Below are 8,230 nucleotides of genomic sequence, written 5' to 3'. Positions count from 1 at the left end.
CGGCAGCTGGGCGGCAGCGCCCTGGAGTCGCGGCCCGGGAGCGGGGACCCGCGTGGCGCATTCGCGCTCCCCCACGCGAGTCTGTCCCGCCGGGCAGCGGCGCTGCGCCTCCCGCAGCCCCGGGGATGCCCCGCCGGGCGCTCGCTTCCCTTCACTTTCGGTTCTCCGCGGCGCTCCCCGCCCCCGACGGCGGCGCAGAGCCGGGGACAGCCGCGGCCCCTTCCCCTTTCACCGCTGCCGTGCCTGAAGCGCTTCGGAGAGTTTCTGACCGCAGAAAGTCTCTCCACAAGCCGTGTCCCGGTCGCTGCCGGCTCTCCGGGCCGCACACGCCCCGTCGGGGCAGGGAGGCGGGCGGTGAGGTGCCGCCGGGCAGTGCTCGCCGGGGTCTGCGGGTCGTGCCGGCGGCTAGTGCCTTCACAGTTGTCTTTAAAAAGGCTAAAAATGGGCTCCAGCGTGAGAGTACAGCGGCTCTTTGCCGGTCGACAGCCGTGGGGGCACGGAAACCGGGTCAGAAACTGTGGAGGTCCCATTACGGGGTCCTGCACACACCTCGGCCGCCTTGGACTTTCGTTTCAAACACATAATGTAGTCTTGATTTGCAAATCTTCTGTGAGATTCACTTTTGCACATGATTAGCAGGAAACCATTGTTTAATTCAAAATCATGCTGCGTTCAGCATTTTCGCTTTGGTTTAGCCTGAAGCCATGGACAATCTGTCAAGGTTGTTTGTGTTTTCTTCGACTGTTTGTAGTTATCTGCCTTTCAAACCAACATCTGAACTCAAGGTCACCATTCTGCTGCCAAGACATGTATGTGAATGCTCTGCCTCTCTCCCTGAGTATTGAGAGTCTTGCCTTCGGTGCACATTCCCTGTGGTGGATGCACACAAGGTGAGTACTTGGCATGCCTTTGAAGGTATTAGGAAGGGAGATATAAATGAAATAAAAGGACTAGGGACAGTATATCTCAATGCAAGTACAGAAAAGTAATAAAAAAATTATTCTACCACTAAGACTAGAGGTACTCTACAACCTTCTTCTTGGCAGTAGCAAGTTGCTCATGTTCTTAACATATATATTGAACGTAATAGTTCACACCACACCACAAATTCATGCTTCATATTTCCACAGCTAATCTGTCTTCTAGTAGTTTTGAGTGACAGAAATTTCTGATTGAAAGAACGGGTTTATTTCTCTTTACGTTAAAGGTGCAAAAATAATGGAAGAGAACTAATATTTGAACTGTCTTAATATGCTGTTTTAAAAATGTCTGTTTAATTATGCCTCAATATCAGGTATCTTGGGTTTCTTTCCTCTTGAAACAGAAAATCAATGAAATAGTATACAGGAAATAAATCTAGTCTCTTTGGTAAATAAATGAACTGCAGAAACACCTTGATGTTCATTATATTTACAGAAGTAGAATTTTACTTTTTTATGTGTCAGTAATTCAGTATTCTGGTTTAGTCCCTTGCAGAAAGAGGATGGAATTCACTTTATTTTACTGCATCAACATTTAAGTCACATTGTTAGAAAAATGTTCCATCCACAGTTCTGCAAGTTCTTTGTACTTCTTTAGTTTTGTAAGTAGTAAATAAATTGCTTTTAAGTGTGAGTTGAGTATTTCTATTACTCACATGACTTTTAAGTGCCTGAACACTATTTGGAGTGAAAGAAAAAGACACATGTTTGGCTCAAGCAGGTGGCAACTTACTGTTTGGTGATCACTAGCAAAGGCTCTTTGTTGCTATGTAAACATTTATTGCAGCTCATGGGATGTTTCTTTTTCTTTGTGATTTTGTTGTAGAAGGTAGTCAGTAACAACATATAATTTGAACAGTGATCTTTAATCGGTTTTTATCTGAAGCATTAGTATGTTCTTTAAAGATCATTAGAAGCTGCACAGACTAAAAAATACAGGTTACTCACAAACTTGGGAGGAGTCATTTTATTTACTGGACATGAGAACGCTAGTGTGGTATTTCAAAGAAGGTCTATGTACTTTAATTTGTTTTGTTTTCAGTAAGTTATATTAAAACCCTAGCAGTATAAAAATATAAAATAACTACGGATTTAATTTAGCTCTTAATTTAGATTTTTTAGATGAAAAATTAGATACAAGTTGACAGTGTTCACTTACAGTCCAGAAAACCAGGTGTATCCTGGGCTGTGTCAACAGAAGCATGACCAGAAGACTGAGGGAGGTGATCCTGCCCCCCTGCTCTGCTCCGGTGAGATCCCACCTATCTGCATCCAGCTCTGGGGTCCCTTGCACAAGAAAGGCCTTGCGTCAGAGGAGGACCACAGAAACGATCAGAGGGATGGAGCACCTTTTTTGTTGAAGAAAGGCAGAGAGAGAAAATGTTTTTCATGGAAAGAATGGTGAAGTTCTGGAATTGTCTGCCCCGGGAGGTGGTGGAATCACCATCCCATGGTGATTTTAAAAAAAAGATTGGATGTGGCATTTGGTGCCACCTTTCAGTTGAGGTGTTAGGGCATGGGTTGGACTCGATGATCTTAGAGGTCTCTTCCAACCTGGTGATTCTGTGACTCTGTGATTCTGAGAGCTGAGGTTGTTCAGTCTGGAGGAGAGAAGGCTCCAGGGACAACACATTGTATCTTTTCATTATTTAAATAGCGTGAAGAAGAAAGACAGCTAGAGACTTTTTACCAAGATCTGTAGTGACAGCACAAGGGGAAATGGCTTTAAACAGAAAGAGGGTAGGTTTAGATTACATATTAGGAAGGAATTTTCTGTTCTGAGGGTGGTGAGGCACTGGCACAGGTTGGCCAGAGAAATTGTGAATGCCCCATCCCTGGCAGTGTTCAAGACTAGGCTGGATGGGACTTTGAGCGATCTTGTCTAATGGAAGGTGTCCCTGCCCATGGGAATGGGGTTGAAACTAGGACATCTTTATGGTCCTTCCTGAACCAAACCCTTATGTGAATCTATGATTCTGTCATTTAACAAAATGGTCAGACTCCTTCAAATTAGAATTATTAGAAAAATAGATATGTCAATATGTGCAAATAATAATGTCCATGCCAGTGACTGGAAAACATAATAATGGAAATAATAAGGAAAGATCTAAAATAGCCTATGCTGCTGGTAGTTCTATCCCCTCTTTTCTCCTGTTTCAATCAAAATCTGGTTTCCATGGATTTTATATTTATTATATAAGAGTATTCTTTATCACATGGCTATTTTCCAAACTCATTCATCATGAAATTACCTATAACATGAAAGATGTAGTTAGAAGACTCCTCTTCCCCAAACATGTTGGTCTTTATATCTCTGCATGGTGTTTACATTGAAACTGTGCAGAACAGTTCCAATAGCATTTACCTCCCTGATTTGGTAAAGAACTTGCTTGAAGAGGGAAGGATGGAAGAACAAGTGAGACAAGAAAATTGTAAGCAATAAAATTTGGAACAAGAGCAAGAGAGACGTAGTTCAGTTACTTCTTGAGATCTTTTGCTACACACAAGCACTAGGAAAAAAGCAGCCTTAATCTGTGAATGTAATGCCTAAATAATTTTTATTAACAACTGGTTATGAACTGGTTTATTAACACAGGTTGCACCAGAAATGCATTTACAGAAGGAATCAGTACACTACTTGTCATTTCTTCAGATTACTGTGTGAAGAGTTCAAGCTGGTTTGTGGTATCTCTTTACTTCCTCTTTGGTCACGTGCCAATATCTGTAACCTTCTCTCAGTAACAAAAGCATGTGTAAACTATTCTCACTTCTGACACGAAGTTTGGAATAGCAGTAGTAACAACCCACAACATCTGTGAAATCTTACACTGTGAGGCATTCATGGCATGATGTTAATATTTCTAAAAGGTAAAGTGATTTAGTTATAAAGCAGTTTTCAGGTGTTACTGTTTAAAAGACGGTTTAATTTGTCCCATTTGTTTTGGGTCCCCTCTGTAGGTAGCTAGATTATATCTATATGTCTAACCAAAATGCAGGTAAAAGATGTCTCAACTGTCAAAAAGATCAGACTAGTCAAAAATTGGTGGGTCCCTTAAGAATGAAGAGAGGTAACTACTGGGTTGAAATTGTGTAATTTCATCTGTTAAAAAAAAAAAAAAATAGAAGCTTCCTCTGGTGCAGGACAGATTAATATCTTGCAATAATGATGAGGTGTGAAAATGTGAAAAGGTTTATTCCAGAATTTCTAAGGACTAGTTCTCAATATGGTTTTTTTTTTTACTACTCCACTATCACTATCACTGTCCTGCAGTGGTAGGGAGGAGAAGAGAAGATCCAACAGGCAGGAGTTGTGCAGCGAGATTGATCTATTTTAATTATTTTACAACTCTTTTATAGACTTTTTTCTTCACAGTCTAATTGGTCAAACGATCAGCCACCCCTTGGGGTGATTGGCTAAAATCCTAAAACATCCATTGTCAAAATATTTTTCTACTGTACTATAAACAAAGCTTTACAAGGTCACAGGTGTTCATAGCTTATAGAATTCTACTGATATCTTCCGTGAGAGAGAAAAATATCTCATGGGACTGGAAAGAAGCAAGAGAAATTCTTGCTAGCTGCATATTTGTATCCCACTCCACTGTCTATTTTCAGTTACTTTTTGGGGGATATTTTTTCAAATAAAATGTTTATTGGGAGAAATCTTTGTTTCCAGAATGCATGAGCTGTAGGCTGACATGGGATATAAAGGGCAAGAAAGAGACTGTTAAGCTGCAAATGAACCATTCTTCAGTGGCTTTGTTATCCTTCATTCTAAATGAGGTAGTGAACATGCTGAAGCAGTTAGTGGGAGAATTTGGCTCTGGCATTTTGATAATTTTGGCAGTACATTTTTGTAGAAGCACATTTTTAGTGAAAAGGAAATCATTCAAAGTGAAATGGGAGCTTTTTATGTGGCCTTGCCATCTGAAAGAAATACCTTTGCAGTTTTCTTAGTGGTACACAGTAGCTGACAGTAAGTTGCTTGCTGAAGATTAAGAGAAAGTAATGAAATTCATGACCTGAGTCAAATTAGAATGCAAAGGGATTAAAGGATTCAGACTCTAAACAGAGAGAATTTGATCAATCCTAGGAAAAGCTATCAAAATATCTTTTTTCTCAACATGAGAAGTGGCTAATGATGTGGCTACATCCAACACAAAACCTCTTGAAAATGGGGAGTACTCACTGCTGAAAAATCAGATTCTATTTCCATATGTTAATCTAGATTTACCAGCACAATTTATGGGTGTTGGTTTGTCTACTTTTATAACATCATACTGCTAAATACAGGGCACTCAGTTATTTCTTCCTGTATACCATGCTTTGCACATTGCTGGCTGAATTACTGTTTGCTTCTTTCATGAGCTTCCTTCTTGTGTGTCTGGCCCCAGCTGACACCAAGGTCTAACAGGGCAGGGAGAGCTGCTATACATATATATATACAGAGAGAGTGCTTCAGGGTAATATTGTGAAATCTCTTTATGTTGAAACTGCTTGATTCCAGCTGATACATATGTGTAGCAAACATACACACTTAGTGAAATGTAGTTTTACAAAACCTAAATATTGTGTCCAACTTTGTCTTTTCAGTTTTAACAAACTGTTCTTTCCATAATTTCTTGGCCTTTGTCCATGTCCTTCATAGTTCTTCTGCATCAAAGGTTCATGCTGCATAGCTAATTCTTTATGACCACAAATAATATGGAATAAAGACAGAAGGATTGTTCTTGTTCAGTAAAAATGCATTGAAATCAATATCATGAGGCATAAACAAATACTCAGCTTTATAGCTGGCAATGAGCACTGCAATAACCTATGGGAGCATCACTGCTTCTTATTTGTTTGAGAAACTTTGGATTGAGGAAAAGAGGGTGCAACCCAGGAGTCCCAGAGAAAAGATCACGAACTATACCCGTGTCTTGTCTGTACCAGCTCCTTCACACTCATGAACAGCAATTAACAGCTGGACTCGATGGTGTTAGAGGTATTTTCCAGCCTAAATGATTCTATGTCTCCATGTTCTGAAATAAAATGGATGTGAAGAGCAACACTTAATATGGCTTTCCCAAAAAGATATTTTAGCAATTATTTCCACTCTACTCTCTATGTAGTCTCTTAAGCATTTTTAAACATAAAAAGTATATTTTCAACCATCAAAGGAAATGGTTCATCCTAAAGAGGTCCTTTAACTATTTAATCCTTCTCTCTGATACTGTGATCCATACCAAATGATGGAGAGCTAACTAACCAAAATTAGATGCTCTTCTAATGTTCTGAGCCTCCACCTCACTACTGTGATGTAAAAGGTACATGTTATTTCATACAGCCACAAAATCTTACTGACCACTGTTCTTCACTGAAAGCACCTTCATTATTTTCTTCTGTGTGCTGCTGAGTGGATTTAAAAGAGAACCCTGCCCATTCCAACCATCAAATCTATACAGTCTGTTCTCTCTGCCATTGCAACCTGGCAGGATTAACAAAAGAAACGTAAATTCCATCACTATCATATGACAATGCCATCAGTGTCCTAAAGGCCCTGTGTTTCTAATGTTAAAATAAAAAATGATACCTTTTTACTCTTCAGAATAATCCAGCATTTCGTAGAACTAGGCTACTGTGAGAAATTCTATTCTACTCTATTCTATTCTACTCTAGTTAGAATGATAATTAAATATCAAAGATAATGAACTCTAACTGTATCTTTTCAAAAAGAATTATGAAATCTAATATTTAGAAAATAAGGTTACATTCATATATTTCCTAATATACATTCAATATATTAAAACACGGCCTGGGGAGATTTTCCAGGGTCTTTCATCCACTTCATTAGGGACTTTGGAAACAGACATACAGATATGACTTGGTTTGAAGGCCACAGTCTATTTAAATTTTATTTTACCATTGCTAAGAGCATATCTCTTTAAAAAGCAAGGGCTTTCTATAAAGAAAACCAAGGGCAAAAAACCCAACACCCCAACAAAAACAAAAAAAGCCCCAAACCAACCAAAACCAAGAGCAAATGCCAGATTCTGCAGAGTTTCAAAAGGTTTCTTCTGGCTTTCTGCAAGCATTTATTATTTTAGTTTGAAGTGTGCAGGAAATAACAGATCTTTCAGAGTAAAATGTTGGCGAATATTATGCTTAGAAAATCTGATTTTGCTGCCAGGTGCACATGCTGCCTCAGCTGCATCTAGATGCTCACTTTCAGAGATTTTTGAAATGGCATTATTCCAGTCCTTTGCTCTCTAGGCACTGCTTTTTCATCTGTTTCTAAGATAATACTATTTTCGCTTTAGTTATACCTCATTTTTACCAGCCATGCTCTTCAGATTATTGTAAATGTCCTTTCTAGTATCTGCACAAATAAAAAGGAAGTGTAAAGGGTAGGAACTGATGTTTAAGAGATTTTTTTTTCCTGTAAAGAAATGGGGACAGTGGAAAATTGGAGTCTGAAGCAAAAAAAAAAAAAAAAAAAAAAGGATTCTATATTTTATCAACACAATTTTCAAGTAATGAGTCATAAATATTCCTTGCATACCTGTCCAGAGGATTGGGAGCTGAACATCTGAGGGTTTTCAAAAGTACTGAAATACTGAGCATGACTTTAAAATCTCGACTTTTGCTGCAGTATTAAGTGAAAACTCTCACTAGCTGCATATAATTAGAATGCATTTGCTCATGAAGCTAAAATTACTGCAGACTAATTAAGAGATAATCCATTACAAGACACAGCAGCAAGGTCTAACAGTGTCTCTCAGAAACCGATCACTTATATTCAATATCTATTTTAGAGGTAATATCAGTGGGATTGAGTCTCACCAAAGGCTGAGAGCTCTATAAATGGGAGTCAAAACGAGATTATATGTTGAAGGATAGAACATTGCTCAGTCACTGTCTTTTATTCTTTTATGTTCTGAGTGACTCATGTGATTTAATTATTGTATTTGATGGATAGTGGTACTACCAAATTCACAGTGCCATACCAAGCTATTAATTCCTGTTTGCCTAAGGCTACTGCTTTAAATTTCAGAAGCATAGATATTACAGTTTTTGGCAGGGGTGGAGTGGCAGGGAGAGAAGTCCTAGGAGGCCCTATTATCCCCCAGTTCCTTTCCATAGAAAGTGCTCATGCAGCTCTTCAAAGTACTGGCAAGCACACCAGCTTGTTTTGACTGCTCTATAGGGCCTAGCTCTCTAAAAATCCTCTGTTGGCTCCTAGGTGCACAGAAAATACTTAAATGCTT

The sequence above is a fragment of the Coloeus monedula genome (assembly GCF_965178545.1).
Source record: "Coloeus monedula genome assembly, chromosome: 4".
Classification (NCBI taxonomy): domain Eukaryota; kingdom Metazoa; phylum Chordata; class Aves; order Passeriformes; family Corvidae; genus Coloeus; species Coloeus monedula.
The sequence above is the reverse complement of the archived record's forward strand: the minus strand, read 5'-3'. Positions refer to the sequence as shown.